The sequence below is a fragment of the Myotis daubentonii genome, chromosome 2 (assembly GCF_963259705.1).
Source record: "Myotis daubentonii chromosome 2, mMyoDau2.1, whole genome shotgun sequence".
Taxonomy (NCBI): domain Eukaryota; kingdom Metazoa; phylum Chordata; class Mammalia; order Chiroptera; family Vespertilionidae; genus Myotis; species Myotis daubentonii.
The window spans coordinates 36,563,417-36,581,892 of NC_081841.1; the positions used below are offsets into that span (position 1 = coordinate 36,563,417).

Sequence of the window (18,476 nt, forward strand, 5' to 3'; positions counted from 1 at the left end):
TGAGGCCACTTTGTAGCATTTTCTCACAGACTATCTTACTCTTGAAGATGCCCAGGAACTTTCAACACCGCCCCAATTCTAGATCTCTCTCAGGTCTGTGTCCATTAGCTGCTATGTCTGCCACTCTACCCTGTTTGTATTAGTTTCCTATTGTGACTGTAACAAACTGCCATAAACTTGACAGTTTCAAAACAACCCAGATGTATTCACTTATCATTCTGGAGGCCAGACATGCAAAATTTTATTGGGCTAAAGGAAGGTGTTAGCAGGACTGCTTTTTTTCTGGAAACTGTAGGGGAGAATCTTGCCTGGAGCTTCTAGAGATACATTTCTTAGCTCATGGACCTTTCTTCAAACTTCAATCTCTACTTCCATCTTTACATTATCATCTCTGTTATAAGAATCCTTGTGACTACATCGGGCCCAGTGGGCTAATCCAGGACCATCTTCCAATCTTAAGATCCCCAATGGAGTCACATCTGCAAAATCCCTTTTGGCGTCTAATGTAACAGTCACAGGTTCCAGAGATGAGGATATGGACATCCTAATGTCCGTGGGAGTGGGGCAGAGGGACATCATGTAGCCTACCATACCACTTTATGTTCGGCAGTTGCTACTGCCATAAAGCTCCCTAAATCAACATGCCAGTGCTTCTCAAGCCTGCTTTGTAATAGAATACATATTTGAGGTGGAATTTTTATCCTACAGTAATAGAGCATGAGAGCTGGAAGCAGACCACTTAGCAGGCTCTAGAGTCAGACTATCTTGATTTCAATCCTGGTCTCTGTCCTTTAACAAATCATATGACCCTGGGGAAGTTACTTGATCTTTCTAAATCTAGATTCCTCTGCAAAATGACATCTGTCACCCAGAGTTCTGTGACAGCTAAATGAGACAATGCTTGTGAAGTGATGAGTACAGGGCCTGGCATATAGAAAAAGAATAAGTACTAGCTGATATTAGTATTACTAGAGGCCCAGTGCATGAAATTCATGCACAGGGTGTGTGTGTGTGTGTGTGTGTGTGTGTGTGTGTGTGTGTGTGTGTGTGTGTCCCTCAGTCCAGCCTGCACCCTCTCCAATCTGGGACCCCTCGAGGGATGTCCGACATCCCTCTCACAATCCAGGACTGCTGGCTCCCAACCACTCGCCTGCCTGATTGCCCCTAATCACTCCCCTGCTAGCCTGATTGACGCCTAACTGCTCCCCTGCCAGCCCAATTGCCCCTAACTGTTCCCCGCCACCCCACCACCCCCCACCGGCCTGATCACCCCCAACTGCCCTCCCCTGCCAGCCTGGTTGCCCCCAACTGCCCTCCCCTGCTGGCCCAGTCACCTCTAACTGCCCTCCCTTGCCAGCCTGATCACCCCTAACTGCCCTCCCCTGCAGGCCTGGGTTTCCCACAACTGTCTTCCCCTGCAGGCCTGATTGCCCCCAACTGCCCTCCCCTGCAGGCCTGGTTCCCCCCAACTGACCTCCCCTGCAGACCTGATCATCCACAACTGCCCTCCCTTTCGGGCCTGGTTCCCCCCAATCCCCTCCCCTGCTGGCCTGATCGTCCACAACTGCCCTCCCTTTCGGGCCTGGTTCCCCCCAATCCCCTCCCCTGCTGGCCTGATCATCCACAATTGCCCTGCCAGCCATCTTTTGGCAGCCATCTTGTGTGTTGGAGTGATGGTCATTTTGCACATTACTCTTTTATTAGATAGGATTAGTTTACTTCCTTACTGTACAGATAAAAACAAGAGGCTTAGAACTGTTAAATAAGTTATCTTTGCCTCACACCCTTGACCTCAGAATCTATAGATGGGAGAACAACAAGTGAGACACTGGAGCTATGTAAGTCTTGTTAAGAAACCCCCTTCCCCTCCCTGCCCAAATGCTGCCACTGTTACTTTGCTAATGCAGTCCTCCACACCAGTCCAGAAGGGCCTCTGAGCCTTCAGTCCTCTCTTTGGCAAAGTGGCTCCTCTCTTCTATCCTGCTACTCAAATGTGTCTTGGGAAATGCTTGCTGCACTCACAATTAATGTCCCACTACAAATTCTCATTGTTCCTGCCCAGTGGATTTGGATGTCTAATTTGTATTTCAAAATCAACATGTCCAAGACCAAACTTTTGCATATGCCCACCCCCACCCCAACAGCTCCTTGCTGAATGGTGCTTACCTCAGTGAATGGTGACACCATTCTCCCAAGTTGTTCAGACACTTTAGTGATTCCTCTTTCTCTAACACCTTGTGTTCAACCTGACAACCAGACTTATAACTTCTTCCTTCAAATCCAACTTCTTCTCACGGTCTCTACTGACACTGTCTAAGGCTCCAGCATCTCACATCTGGAGTATTGCCTCCTAGAAACTCTTCTAGATTTCCTTCTTACCCTCATGATCCTTCTACAGATGATTTGATAATGTCACTTTCCTCCCCAATGACTTACCACCAATCTAAACAAAACCGTCGCCTGCAAGACTCTGTGATCTGGCCCCTGCCTACTTCTGTGATCTCATTTCCTACCATGTTCCCTTACACCTCTTGAGCCACACTTGCCTTCTTGCTTTCTTGGGAACACCCAAGCATGATTCTGCCTCTATACCTTTATATATGCTATTTCCTTTGCCTAGAACACTCTTCCCACTAGATAACCTTATGATTTGTGTCCTCACTCCTTGCAGATCTTGTCAAGTATCAGTTCCTCATAGAGGCCTTTCCTTTGCACCCCACATAAAAAAGCATTCTCATCCCTTTATTTCCTTTGGAGTGGTTATTACTGCATGCCTTTGTATTATATGCTGTGTTGTTTATTGTCTTATTATCTCTCATTCCACTGGGATAGAAGTTCCATGTTCACCATTGTACTTTAAACACCTAAAACAGCATTGGGTTCATAGTTGGCACTTGATACATGCTTTTTAATTTAAAAATAAAAAGCTGCTTATGTTTTTCCCATTAGTTTAGAAATGCATGTACACACAGAAAGTCTTTCTCCCTAACATCCTCCCTATTTCGGTTGTGTACTGGCTTTGGCTCCAGAGACATTGTAGAGTGTAAGACCTCTCAGCTTGGCTAGGATGCCCTGGCAACAAAGAAAGAAGCCCTAAAAGGTCAGCAACCACAACAGAACTTTAATGTAGGGAGCACAGAAGTCAGGAGGTCAGAACAAGGTGGCTGCTGTGCTGGCATTGGTGGGCATGTGGTAGGCAGGCTCCCTGTCTCTAAGATGGCTCTCCTGGGGTTCTGGTTAGGTAGTGTTCTACATGGTTTATATGTATTAATTATCTTAATCTTCCTAATAGTCTTATGAGATAAGTACTATTGTTATCTTTTCTTAGAGATGAGGGACAGCTACCCTTCCTAACAGCATGATCTGGAAGTTTCCACCATTACACAATCACCTTCTCTGTAAGTATGCAGAAGAATGTACAGCAGGTCCTTGTGAATAGATCTGTCTGGTCTCAGCCTAAGTATGCTTTCCTGCGGGGAGAGATTTGGGGGATTGTGAACTCTGCTACTTCTATGCCTGTAAGGTTCTCCCAATAAACTGTATTTTGCATTTGTGCCGTGTAGCCCTACGGGGCATGTGTTCATACCTCCTTTGTACAACAATTAGATATTTCTGTATTGAGTTAGCTTTGTCATTCAAAGAGAAAACATGACCTCAAACCAATAGAGTGTCATGAGAGTAATTACTGTATCGATGAAGTTCTCAAAATGTATTTCAACCCACTGGTACTTTGTCTCTCTTCTCCATGCCAGAGCCTCTAACCAGCATTATTCTTCCTGGAAGAGTGACTGGTAACAGAGCCCGGGGCTTGACTTAAGAGCGCCTGTCTCACTGAGCGGACCTCGCTGGAAGTTCTAATGCTTTGCTTCCCATTTGGGGACCAGGGAACACTCACTTTACCAGAAGAAGGTGCTATGAGGAAAAGTCAAAACCCCGTCCTTTCTAAGAGTCCAATACATCTGATGAGATGCTGATATTCTTTGTCCTTTCCACATATGCTAGTCTCCCTTTCTAGAAATTTCTTCTGCTAGTTCCATGCCATTTTTGTTGGTTTTTTCCTCCCACTGTCTGAGAATTTTGCTTGAAACCCTTTATTTTTATTTGATGTAAAAATATGGGGCAAAGAATTCCACATTCCAGATATGCTTCCATCATCTGTTTGCTTCATGGGCCAGTGTATTCTGTTTTTTTAGATACCAAGTCTTTTTAGAGGTGATGATGATGTCATTCCTTGGTTTTTCTGTAGACAGTTTACGTTCTTTGGTGTTTCTTAGAGCCATTTACCATTTCCTGTTGGGTGGGACTTTGTCCTGTTGGAATTCTATTTATAGTCTTTTTCTCATTAGTTTAAAAATACACACTTACACAGAGAGTCTTTCTTTCTCTCTAACATCCACCCTCTTGTGGTTGTATATTAGCTTTGGTTCCAGAGACATTCTCTAGAGTGTAAGACCTCTGAACTTGGTTAGGATGCTCAGGCAACAGAGAAAAAAAGCCCTGAAAGGTCAGCAGCCCCAACCGAACTTTAATGTAGGGAGCACGGAAGTCAGGGGGTCAGGACAAGTTGGCTGCTGTGCTGGCCTGTGGTGGGCAGGCTCCCTGTCTCTAGGGCGGCTGGCTCTCCCGGGGTTCTGGTTTGTCACAGCTGGGAGAGTGGAAGTCAGGAGGGGAGGGGGGGGCAGTGACTTGGAAGTGGGGCAATTAGCAACCCAAATCCAGTTCTGACACAAATGGTAATTGGATGTTTTACTTTTCTTCTTTTCCTTTCTCTATTCCTCACTTTTCCTCTACTTGAAACTCACACTGCTTCAGTAGCTTTCTTCTTTAGTGTAGAGGGCAATGTTAGCATGAAAATACACGACTCAAAGAGTAAAGTTAATAATGGCAGCAGAATATCTGGTGTTGGTCAAGGGTAAAAGTGGCAGCATGGCAGAGCTGTCCCCTTGAGCTCTGCTCTTCAAGGAAGGTCATGACCCTGCTCTGCCTCGCTTCTCCTCTATGCGAGTTCTGACCATTGGAAGGAAATAAGAAGTAGAGGGTGAGAAATACTGTTGGGATACAAGCAAGGTTAGTCGCAGGACCCATCTCTGCTTTCTCAAGCCTCTTCCATGGGGAGGCCCTGCTTCTTTCTTTCTTCATACTATGTGTCTACTATGTGCCAAGTATGAGTGCTGGGGATATAGTGGTAGTCAATATAAAAACAGTCCTTTGTACCAGCAAGGAAAAAATGTCATTGAAGTAATTGCAAGTGTGATAAGTGTTAACCCCAAAGCATATTAAGGACACCATGGGAACACACAGTGAGGGAGCTGATCTGATTCCTTTTACCTAAAGCTTAGCCCTGCCTAGGATATAAGCCCTTTCCCATCAGTTATGAATCCTTAGAATTAGACTTGCTAAGAATGCATAGAAAGCTGGATGCCTGGAGAACTCATGCAGATCCACCAGATTACAGCCTTCCCCAGTCATCTACCATGTTAGTCCAGTAAGTTTGAGCTTTAATCTTAGTTGCATTGTCCTGGATTCTAGTTCTTTGCTGGTATTTGGACCTTTTCACCCTACTTATCTCTTAAACACTGCGGTTTTTCCCAGTCCCTCCCCTCTAAGACCAAATCCTTTCTCTTGTTATCTTCAGTCACTGACTGAGTTCTGCTAGGACTGGACTGCTCTCCATCCACCTGACTTTGATTCTAGCCTGTTCCTGGGACTCCACCCTTATGCCCCACCCTTCATATTAGACCAACGCACGCTGGTTCTGGACCATGGATAGTTTCCAGAGCTAAGTAGGTTGTCCCCTCTGTCCTTATTCTCCTGATTCCTGGTTTCTTCCCCGCTCTATTTCATTTTGCTGTGACCAAGTAGGCTGTGCGACTAAATCCGAGTTGTGACATTGTTACCCAGAGTGCCCTGGAATTGTTGACAATTGAATACCTATTGATTTCTTCTTTCTCCTTTGTGCACAGTTTAAGTGCTGACAATTTAGTCAACAAAAATTTTCTGAGAGCTCATCATGTGCCGGCATTTATTCTGAGCACCGAGGAAATACCAGGGAACAAAGCAAGATCCCCGTCGTAAACGTGTCCATTCTGTGTGTGCTCCCTGCGAATATGGATCTTTAAAATCAAACTCACTCTGATTTGAGATCAATTGGGTCCTCCACTCAAGACACACTGAACTTCCAAACACCCAGATCTCCCCAGACAAAGGAGCCCAGGTATTGCTTTAATTCCATGCCTCTCACTTTCTCCATTGAAAATGAAACCCCATATGGATGAATCGTTTCCAAACCACCCTGCTGGAATCATGACATCAGTTTCACAAATTGCATCACCAAGTTTATAAACTACAACTGATAAATGAGTTTGAGGCTTGGAAATCAAATAATTGCTCTTTGAGGCTAGACAACACAAGTTGCTCATTGTCGACACAAAGATTCCAAGCTAAGGTTTCTCATTTCAGAGACTTTAACCATACTATTTAAGGCAACACAAATTTGACTTTTGCTCTGATTAAGACCTATTGTAATAATAACATGAATCACTGTTGGATGAATAGTCCCTTATGTTTCCTTCTAATAGGAATAAAAGCTTGGTGGTAAACACACACACACACACACACACACACACACACACACACATACATAAAATGTGGGGTGGCTATAGCCATGAACATATGTATAATTGTTATGCAGTTTCACTGATTTCTTCTGTGTTTTGCCTTTCTTTTCAGTTTCAGAGTTCTCCTATTGACTATCATAATTATGGGCAATTACAATTAAGCAGAATTTTGAAATCATGCCCTAGGACTGATCGCTTTCTTGAGACAAATTTCACCACACACTCTAGCTGAGTAGCAGACAAGCTAAAGTCAGAATGGGCTCCCCGGCTCTTCCAGCAAGCACAGGATGTGCCAGTGATATGAGGCAGAGCCCAGCAGACATCAGCTGGGTGGAGTGGGTAACTGGCCATGTGGAGCGATGTGAGAGATTCCCAAAAAAGGTACTGGATTGAGAAAGCCCTTCCTCTTTGCTACAGACAGGGGTTGTTTTTATTGGCATTACTGTGAGATAAGTCTCACCACTCTGACGCTTCCTCCATCTGCCAACATCTCATCTCCTCAACAAAGGTTAAGGGAAGTTTAATGACTTGGCCAAACTGACAGAAATGAGTGTCTGCATTAAGCAAATGCATATTTAGGTCTGGAGTTCAGCAGAGAAATCTGGGCTTTTTCTGTAGATCTAGGAGTCCTCCACCTTGGCGTGGTAATTAGAAAGTGTGAAAGTGGATGAGACAACTGATGGAGAATATTGGAGAGCTGAGGACAGCAGTGTTTAAGAGATAAATACAGACACTGAGGGGATGTAGCCAGAGAGAAAGAGAAAACCTAAAAGAATTAGATATCATGGAAGCTCAAAGGTGAAATTTATCTGCAGAATCAAATGTTGCTGGGAAGGCAAGATCCAATTAAATGGCATGGACTTCAAAGAATCAATAGTTGAAGCCATCCTTCTGCATCTTTATAGATTTACATTATTCTTTTTAAGGGCTGTATAGTATTTCACGGACACTGTACCACATGTACTTAACCACTCCCTACCTGGGGACACTGTCTCCTATTTTTCAAAATTATAGACAAGTGTGAATACATCTTTTCACATTTGTGTAGTATCTCCTTGAAGTAAAGTCCCACAAGTAGAACTTTTGCCACAAAAAGTATGTACATCTTATGTCTTAACTGTTCTTGTCAGATTACCCTCTGGAAAAGTTGTACTATTTTACAGTGCCCTCAGAAAGAACACCAAGTAGATAGTTCTCCCAAACTTGTCAATGTGTGAGTTTGAGCAATTTTTAAAAATCTTTGCCAATCTGATAGGTGAAAATCATCTAATTGTTTTAAGTTGCCCCTTTCAATATTAGTGTAGTTGAACATTTTTTTCATGTATTTATTGACCATTTACATTTCCATTACCTGTTTGTCACTTTTGCCCATTATTTTCTATTGGAGCTTTAATTTTTCTTTATTTGTACCAACTCTATTGATATTATATTACTGTTGTCAATATTTTCTTCAGTTTGTCTTTGTCTTTCAGCCTTATATGTGATTATTTTTTTGCCACACAGAAGTCTTCAATTGTTTTTACTCATCATTATTTCTTTATCATTATTTTTTCCTGTTTTCTTTTATTTTTATGTGTTAAAGTATTTACATTTACTTAGATGAAGTGAGTCAATGATCTAATATTTTCCCTTTAGTTGCTAGTCAATTTTAACAATTTTAACAACATTTTTAAATGATCAATCTGTTCTTTTCTCCAGTGATTTGAATGTCACTTTTTGTCGCATACATAACTAGTACTGGGTTCTTTTCCATTTTCCCGCCATCTGCAAACCTGGAGCTCCATTGTGGCATCAGAGTGTGAGACCTCACCCAGCCCCTAATCCATACTCAGCCAGGGGAATTGGTGAGCAGTGTCTCAGATGGAGTCCAGGAAGTAGGGGGAGAGAGTTTCAGCAGCTCTTGGGGAACAAAACTCTGACTCATGCAGCGACTGGAACATCATGGGCGGCTCCTTCGAAGCACAAAAATAAACGGGGATCTGACAGCACAGTGGCAGGCTGCCTGGGCATTTATTCCCTGGACTGCAGCCCTGGGATGATGGTTTCTCTGCTTTATTCTGGCCACTGCTTTAGGCGCTGGTATGATGCCCACTCACAGGAGAACTGTACCTAATACAGGGTTCAGGGTGATCAGCACCTCCAGGATAAATGCTGATCTCCAACGGGGATGAGAAGGCACACCCAGATCCTGGTGTCCCTTCCCCAGATGCTGACCCCCACCAGTTTCCCTCCCTCCAGTCCTGCTTCAGGGTGCCATTGCTTTTCTTTTGGGTACTCACTCCAAGTGTACCAATTCCCCCCTCTTTTGAGCTAATGGGAATATGGCTTCTTTTCTGAGAGTGGCTACCCTATGAGTTTGAATACAATCTTATAAAAATGGCATTCCTATATCCTCACGTTACTTTCTTCTTCTTTTTTTTAATCCTCACCCAAGGATATTTTTCCATTGATTTTTAGAGAACGTGGAAGAGAGAGGGAAAGAGAGAGAGAAATAATGATTTCTGCACACGCCCAGACCAGGTACGTGCCGTTGACCAGAATAGAACCCAGGACCCTTCTGTCTGCAGGCTTTATCCACTGAGCCACACCAGTTAGGGTGGAACAGCCCTGCTTTTAATTGTGGGAGACAAGCATAGATCCTCATCACTCTTGCTCCTTGAATCGTTCCAGGAGCCTCAGAAGCTGGAGCTGCTTCTGCTCTTGCTCAGTGCCTGGGGTTTGCCTTTAGTCTTTCTACTCCCAGAGATGCACCTATGGTTTCAATCCCTGCAGGATGGGTTGAGTCTTTTGAATTCAGCCATTGTTGTTTCCATTCCTGCTATTGTCTTCTATCACTAAGCCCATTCTATTATCCAAGTCTCACTTTTACTGATGTTGGAAGTCCTTGCTTTTGGAGAAGGGATAGCCTGCCTACTTAAAGATACCAGTGCAATTTGGACCCTGTCTGGCTGAGAGGTAAATTCAGGCTAAAATTCAAAGCTTACCACAGGAGTCCTGGCATGGTGCTAGGGAAGTGGGCGGGTGCTGGTCTGCCTTGAGGAAGGCTTGCCTTTCTAAGTTGCACAAAGGCACTGTAGGGGCTGGCAGAAGTCTTGGCTGTGACAGGACTTGGAGAAACCATGAGTTAGTCCAGAGTTATGGCCTTTTGCATTAGGAAAATAGAGAGACTCCTCACAGTATTTACCGGAAGGGTCCATTACAGGTGCTTCTTGTCAGTTTCTCTCAGCGTCCTCCAATGGGAAGCCTATTGTCACTGACTAGACTTCAAATGAATGTGAACATTTCACTTCTTCTTCCTTTTTAGCTGAGGGGTACCTTTGCTACTGTGAGGAAAGTCTGTTCTCTGCGGTGAAGTATCCAGGGTGTGGCTCTTCACTAGCCTTCTCTTCCCCCTCCCTCGCCCCCTCCCCTTTTTAGAAGCTTAGACATTTGTTGGTAAGTAGGACAGCCCAAGGTCTCAAAAAGAGCAAAGAACATCTGTGGAACTGTCAACCCAATACCCTTCCAACTCCCTTATCCTAGGAACTGTCTCTCCTCCATCCTCCCTCTCTCTTACCCTCCCTCTTTATCACCATGGCTATATCAGGAGTGCCATTTTCTTATATGACACATCTCCTGTTAGGCTTGATCCAACCTGGGCCAAAAGGTTGTCCCTGGAATTTTTTAAATTAAAATTGAGAGGGACTGCTTCTCTCTAGGAATAAAGCTGTAAGATTTTAAAAAGTAAAATGAAGGACTTGTACATGGTTAGGTATCCTCCTGGTAGAGAAGGTTGAGCCATACCCAAGAAGGGTGGCATGTAGAGAAACAGAGATTCCAAATGCAGAAGGAGAAAGTGCTGGCAGCTTTCCAGCCCCTGGTTCCCACTGTTCCAGAGGCTCAGCTGCATTCCAGCTTTCCCCTTCATATGATTATACACGTCCTTCTTGGATTCTGTGATCCAGAAATCCCTGCCCCCATTCCCTTCTTTGGGCTAATTCAAGCTGTTTCTATTACCTTGCAACCAAGAGCTTTATGTATACAAAGGCAAATAAAGTATCTTAGGCATGCTTTGCTTTTCTAGTTAAACTTCACTGGGCCTGGACTCTAAATATTATTTTACATAGATGAAAACCAGAGTTCTATTGAATCATCTGTTTCTTGGATTGCTAAATAGGATTCATTTCCCACTGAAGGGTAACAGTGAAGTGTATGGTTAAGGAAACAAAGTCTAGAAGGGGTTTCCAGTTCACAATAATGCTAATTTCCTGAGAAAATTGCTTGACCCCAGATGAGGCATTTGCGAGAATTGCTTTGTTTTAAACGACAGAGCTCTATTGTATAGTAGACATTCCTGAGATGACTTACTTTCTATAACATATATGAGCAAATTAAACAGGGATATAAACAGAATAAACAGGATTTAAAATGTGTATGCATGAAACACAGTTTGAAGAATCTCTGCCAGGGTTTCATAAGATCAATGTTATTGTAAAATTATTTCTCACGTTTGCATTAATGACATTCATTCATTCATACCTGCTTTGGGAAAACTTTGTGGAGGCTACAGGGTTGGACAAAAGAGTTTCTTACTACAGGGTGTTCATAACCTTAATCTGGAAGTACACTCATGAAAGGGAATTAATGCAAGGCCAATGACATAGATGCATGAACAGAGACAACGAAGTATTCTGGAAGCATTGAGGGAGGAGACACAAACTCCAGCTGTGATGAATACAAATGGCAGATGTATATTCTCCAAGCTCACAGAAAATTATCTATAAGTCTAAAATGTCAGCTTACTATTTTTCAATGATAACTATTGATCTCAAGTTTCCAGACATTTCTTGTGTTGTACATGAGCTTACTACAGGGCCCTTAACTGACACCTGATACTTCCCAAACTGAGATTCTATTTTATGATGACTATTTCTCAAAATACTTCACAATTCTAATATTTGCAAATTTTATAAGGCGAGAGGCAAAGCAGTGAGTGGTTTAATGGATTAAGTCCAAGGAGCAAATCTCTTTTCCTACTAAAAATGAACAAGGGTTGGCCAGCCTTTTTTGTAAAGGGCCAGATAATAAATATTTTCTGCTTTGCAGGCAGTAAGAACTCTGTTGCAACTACTCAACACTACCGTTTTAGAGAAAGAGAGAGAGAGAGCAGCTATAGGCAATACATAACCGATGAACCTGGCTGCGTCCCAATAAAATTTTATTTTCAAAAACAGGTAGAAGGCTGGATTTAGTTCACAAACTGTAGTTTGCTGACACCTGAACTAAAAGGAAGGGGAAAAGTTATGAGCATTTAATAAGAATGTACTCACATAGTGTTGTATATAGTAGAGAATTTATAAAATGTAAAATACACGGTCCAAAGTCCAGTACAGTGGAGGCTATCTGTGATGTAAAATGGGGTGTAAGTGAGGACCAAATACTTTGGCTTCTAAGAGTCAGAAGGTATAGGGTCTGCTCCGCTGGAGAGAGGGAAATGGATTGTGAGTAGGAGGAGCCACTGAGAAAATGAACAGGGATAAGAGAGCATTAGGAGGGAACAAAGGACCTTTAGAAGGAAAGTCTAATATGTACATAGTTTTGAGGCCCCTCCTTGTTTTCTGTCTTTGCCTTTCCCAGAAGCTCACAGCTGGGTGTCACTCCAGGATTAGTCTCACGCTCAGGGCCTATCTCAGTGCTGTAGCTTCACCAAGGTGGCTTGGAATAGAGTCACACTCCTGGGGCCCAGAATCTAATGGCAACAGCGCTGGTCCCTTGAGCTGTGCCCCCTGAGATTCCTTCACTATCGAATGGCCCATGCCTGGTGCTTGCTTTTTCTTTGATAGACCTTTGGTTCTGATAGAGCGTCAGCCTGCGGAATGAAAGGTCCTAGGTTGGATTCTGGTCAAGGGCAAGTGGGTACCTCGGTGCAGGCTCCTCCCTGGCTCACTAGGGGCTTGTGCAGGAGGCAACCAATTGATGTGTTTCTCTCACATTAATATTTCTCCCTTCCACACTCTCTAAAATTCAATGGAAAAATATCCTCGGGTGAGGATTAAAAAACAAACAAACAAATGAAAAACAAAGTAGCCACCTCCCAGCCTTTCCTGCCTGGAGCTGGATCCCGCTCTCAAAACTCTCTGCGGACAGATGTAAGTCTACCGCAGCAGGAGAACTATTCAGATAATTGACTAATGTCCCATCTGACTACCAAACTAAACTGGCCCTGTCTCGCTCATGAGCTTGTCATATTTAAGCTGGGAACGCCCTTTGGACATTGTACTTTGGACCACTTGACTGCCTTTTTCTTTAGCCACGTCTTCCCTGGCCACTGTTCAACCAAGGAAGCCAGTCTCCATCCGTCCTGGCTTACTCTCTTTCCCCACTGGTCCTCTGTTCCAGAAACTTCACATACGCTGTGCCTGAGCCCACCTGACTTAGTGCAGTGTCACATGCCTCGTGCCCACCAACTTGAAATGGGCCAGAAGGAGATAAAGGCAACTTCCAAGCCCGCCTTTGACTCCCTTGTTGCCAGTCTACAGTCAATATTCCCATTTCCAAGCTGAAAAAGGTAAAAATCCTCCCCTGATGGAATGCAATCAGCTTTGCTCTATCATTATTGGTAAAGGGCATTTGGAGGTGTTTGGAGAAGGGTTGTGGGGCTATGTGTGGGCTTGATGAGAAGTAACACAATTAATTAGCACATTAGAATCACTTGGGAATCTTTTTAAAATCCTGATTTCTGGGCCTCATCCTCCGGAAATTCTGCTTCTTTGTTACTAATGTTGTGGCCCCACCCCATAACAAAGAAACAGAATTTCCGGAGGATGAGGCCCAGAAATCAGGATTTTAAAAAGATTCCCAGGTGATTCTAATGTGCAGCCAAGGTTGAGAACCACTGCTGCAGAAGGTCACTGGGGTTGTCAGTTGAGAACATTTTGAAATATAGTTTAGCAAGATCGATTCAAATAACGAAGATTGATCTTCCCCTCTTAGCAGTTTTATTCCAAATGGGCCTAAATGCATTTTGTAGCCTAGCATAACCAGAATGAAAAGACTCTGTATTGATATTCTCTCAATATCACCTACATCTCGTAAGTATTCTTGCCCCAAATAACCTGAAATCTCAAATATTAAAGCAAAGGAGTGCAATGTGAGAAAATCCTCATCACTGGGTGAGGCCATAGTCCATAGGAGGTAGGAGAGCTCTGGATTCTCTAGGCAGGATTCCTTGCTGTGCTGAGCGTTTACTCCAGTACTCTTCTCAGAGGACAGTATTACCAAAAAAGGCTGGCTTTATCTTATAATCTATAATAATAAAAACGTAATATGCTAATTAGACCAGACAGCCGAACAACCTTCTGATGTCATTCTGGACGTCCTTCTGGATGAAGCCTCAATGGGGACAGAGGCAGACGCGGTTAGGGGCATCAGGCAGGCAGGCAGAGTGGTTAGGGACAATCAGGCAGGCAGAGGGATTAGGGGCGATCAGGCAGGCAGGCAGGCAGGCAGAGTGGTTAGGGGTGATCAGGCAGGCAGGCAGGTGAGCGGTTAGGAGCCAGTAGTCCTGGTTGCGAGAGGATGCAGGCCAGGCTAAGGAAGCCCCCCCCCCCCGCACAAATTTCGTGCACCAGGCCTCTAGTGAAAAATAATCAAAGAAATGCATATTAAAACAAATGTGAAATAATTTCAACCACTGAGATGAATAAAGATTAAAAAATTTTATATTAAAGTTATAGGAAAATGTACATTCTTATTTCCTGTTGTTGGGAGCATTAATTGGAATAACTTTTTCAGGTGTATTTTACAGTTTGTATAAAATGTTTAATGTTCATGCCTTTTAGTTCAGCATTTAAAAAAAATTTATCATTATTGTTAAAAGTATTTTAGATGTTCCTCTTCACCCTGCCCCCAATAACCCCTTCACCCTATGCCCACCCCCTCCCCAGGCCTTCGCCATACTATTGTCTGTGTCCTTGGGTTATGCAAATATACATATAGGTTCTTTGGTTAATCTCCCCCCCCCCGCACCCCCCACCTCACCCCTAACCCTTCTCTCTGAAATACGTCAGTCTGTTGCATGCCTCTGTGTCTCTGGATCTATTTTTTTCATTAGATTCCATATAAGTGAGATCATGTGATACTTGTCTTTCTCTGACTGGCTTATTTCACTTAGCATAATACACTCTAGGTCCCTCCATGCTGTCTCAAGGGGTAAGAGATCCTTTTTTTTTTTTTTTTTTTTACAGCTGCATAGTATTACATTATGTACATGTACCACAACTTTTTTATCCACTCATCTACTGATGGGCACTTGGGCTGTTTCCAGATCTTAGCTATTGAAAATTGTGCTGCCATGAACATAGCGGTGCATATATTCTTTCTGATTGGTATTTCAGGCTTTTTAGGATATATTCCTAGATGTGGGATCACTGGGTCAAAGGGTAGTTTCAGTTTACATTTTTTGAGGAAACCACACTATTTTTCATAGTGGTTTTACCAGTCTGAATTCCCACCAGCAGGATTCCCTTTTTTCCACATTTTCACCAGCATTTGTAGTTTGTTGATTTATTAGTGATAGCCGTTCTGGAAAGTGTGAGGTGGTACCTCATTGTGGTTTCAATTTGCATGTCTCTGATAATTAATGATGTTGGACATTTTTTCATATGTCTCTTGGCCATTTGTATGTCCTCCTTGGAGAAGTGTCTATTCAGGTCCTCTGCCAAGCACTTTTTTTTTTTTCTAAAATCACATCTGATACTCTGAGTCTGTAGGTTGCTTCTTTAATGTCCCTGATTTTTAAAAAAAATTAATTGATTTTTTTAGAGAGATAGGAAGGGAGCGAGAGAGATAGAAACATCTAATAGAGAGAAACATCGACCAGCTGCCTCCTGCTTCACATAGTTGCCTAAAGTGGCCTCCAGAGAGTGATTGCTTTACTTTCTCTTGCACCATCCACATCTCATTCCAAAGCCTTTTATTGACAGACACTACCCTGGAACTATCTGAGGAAGAGCATTCTGGGAAATGTAAATCTTGGTTTCTCCTCTCCATTATAGAAGATCAAAGCAATGATATTGATACTATACAACCCTAAGTTGGTCACTAAGCTTTTCTGTTTTAATTATATGTTCTACTAGAGGCCTGGTGCATGAATTTGTGCACAGGTGGGGTCCCTCTGGGTGGCCTGCAGGGACCAGGCCGAAACCCGCAGTCCAATGCCGCCTGCTGCTCCTACCTGCTGCTCCTGCTCATCCCAGCCCCACTGTGCCTGCTGCGGGCTCACACCCAATCAGTCCCAATTGGGAGAGGCTTGTGCTGCTGCAGAAGTGCTCACCAGCCATGAGCCCTGCGTCTGACGCCCTCCCAAGGGGAGTGGCCTGTGGGATCAGGCTGAAACCAGCTCTCCGACATCCCCTGAGGGGTCCTGGATTGCGAGAGGGTGCAGGCCAGGCTGAGGGACCCCACCAGTGCATGATCGGGCTGGGGAGGAACTGCGGAGGGCTCCAGGGCATGTCCGGCCCATCTCGCTCAGTCCTGATCAGTCGACCCCAGTAGCAAGCTAACCTACCAGTTGGAGCATCTGCCCCCTGGTGGTCAGTGCACATCATAGCAAGCCATTGAACAGCCTTAGCATATCATTAGCATATTACTCTTTGATTGGTTGTTCAGTTGTTCTGCCCTTTGGTCTATTTGCATATTACCCTTTTATTACATAGGATGTTTTAAAGCCTATGTATCAAAACTGGGCCATGCATACACTGTTGTTGGCAACAATGGTATAGCCACTTTGGAAAACTGTCAGTTCCTTGAAAAATGAAATATGCAACTATCATATCACTCAGCACTTCTGAGCATTTACCCCAGAGAAATAAAAGTTTATATTAGTATAAAACCCATGCACAACTGACAGTCTGACATCCCTCTAGGTGTCTGGATTGCGAGAGGGCGCAGTTGAGGCTGAGGGACCCCAACTGGTGCACAAATCCATGCACTGGGCCTCTAGTTTAGTATATTAGGTCTACAATTCAGATTTTCTGATTGTTAGTTTATAACCTGCGTCCTGTAGTGGAAGGGTCTCAAGAAACAGAACTGTCACCTTAAGTAGAGAGCACCCTGTAGTACATCTTCCCATGGCATCAAGCTGCCTGTTCTGTTGGGTAATTCAAAAAGAAATTGGGGAAATCAACCATGCCAAGTATGACTCAGTGGTTCAGAGTGGACCCAGGAACCAGGAGGTCATGGTTTGATTCTGTCAGGGCCATGCCCAGATTTCAGACTCAATCCCTAATAGGGGTGTGCAGGAGGCAGCTGATCGATAATTCTCTCATCATTGATGTTTCTATCTCTTTCTCCTTCTCCCTTCCTCTCTGAAATCAACAAAAATATATTTAAAAATAAAGAAATGGGGGGAAAATAAAGAAATGAGGTTAGCTTGAAGGTAAAATGATGGACCCAGGTAATGATGGAAATAAGTGAACACTGAGTGTTACTTTTTGTCCTCCCTTCTAATTTTGTACTTTTCTAAAAGTCCCTGACATAATTATGGTTTTTCCATTGGGCTTATAAATATTTGGCTTAATGATATTTTTGGTTGGTAAACTGGGGAAATACCAATGATTCAGTCTCTTTCCTGAGGTCAGGTAATGCAGAGGCTCTTAGATGATGCAAAGTCTCATTAAAAAAGAAAGTTCTCCAGGGAAATCTAAAACAAGTGAAGTAAGCAATTTAAGAGGCATAGGTTTGTTCATTTAGAATGTTTATTAGCTCTCTGTTTTGCTGAAGTTGTTTCCTCTAATCTGAATATTTCTAATGCTATCAAGAAAAATTCCCTGCTCTCTGGCAGCAGGATATATATTTTGCTTTCTCCAGATATGTTCAAAGGTAATTATGAAGTTTAGAAAAGGTACCCTGAATCTCTCCCTGTGCAGATATCTGGGCCTGTGCTTTGAGCATTGATCTGGCTGGTTGATTAATTCTAAAAAACAACAAAAAAAATCTTTCTGGTATGCATACAAATAAGGCCTCAAAATATGGAAATGTGACATTATGGAGAATACTTTTGGGTCTTAGCTAATCTTAGGGAACTGGTGAATAATTTATTCTCTTAATTAGTTTTCTTAAAGTCTAACCAAAGATTGCTATTTACCAGTAATTAGGATCTCCATTTCAGCTCCTTCTTTCAGAGAGAGAGAAACAGCATGATGAGATTAAGTTGGTAGTGAGGAATTAAAAGCTATTCAATAATGTTTTTAAATTTAACAATATATATTTACTGTAGAAAATAGGGGGAAGTACTAGAACGATTAAAATTACTCCTAATTTTGCCAACTAAAGTAATCAACATTATATATTTTTCAATCTTTCACAACACTGACACATTATTTTATATAGATGAAATGTGTCTATGTGTAAAAATGCATATAAATTGGAACCATGCTTTGCACACTGTTGTTGTGCTCAACAACATACCATGAACATTTTTTCAAATCATGAAGTTTTCTACAACACACTCAAGGACTGCATAGTATTCCATTGAAATGTGTGCACCATAATTTATTTAATTAATCCTCTTATTAAACATTTCAATTTCTTATGGTTTTGCATTATCATAAATAATTCTGTGGTGAAGAACCTTGTAACTCTTGATACCCCTGATTATTTCCTAAGGGTAAATACATAGAAAAGGGTAAACATTGAATATAGATATCCTTTATTTCTGCCTGCCCAGAATTCCTTTCCCTTTTCAGATGACAGAACTGCCCTCCGATGTCACATATCCATTTCCTTTCAGGAATCACTTCTCCCCCACCCGGTGAAACTTTTTGTCACATGGCTGGGACTAATCAGGATTAACACAGTGACTAGTCCAGGAAGGGGCAT

The 18,476-nt window shown here is 42.9% G+C and overlaps 1 long non-coding RNA gene across 1 annotated transcript in view; it reads right to left on the minus strand.

Annotated features, from left to right (window-relative positions):
* Positions 1-11,800: 11,800 nt before the first annotated feature.
* Positions 11,801-18,476, minus strand: part of LOC132227401 (uncharacterized) — a 28,351-nt gene continuing 21,675 nt past the window's right edge. Inside the window, exon 3 of the long non-coding RNA XR_009451179.1 lies at positions 11,801-11,873. This is a non-coding gene — a long non-coding RNA (uncharacterized LOC132227401). The remainder of the gene's footprint in view (positions 11,874-18,476) is intronic.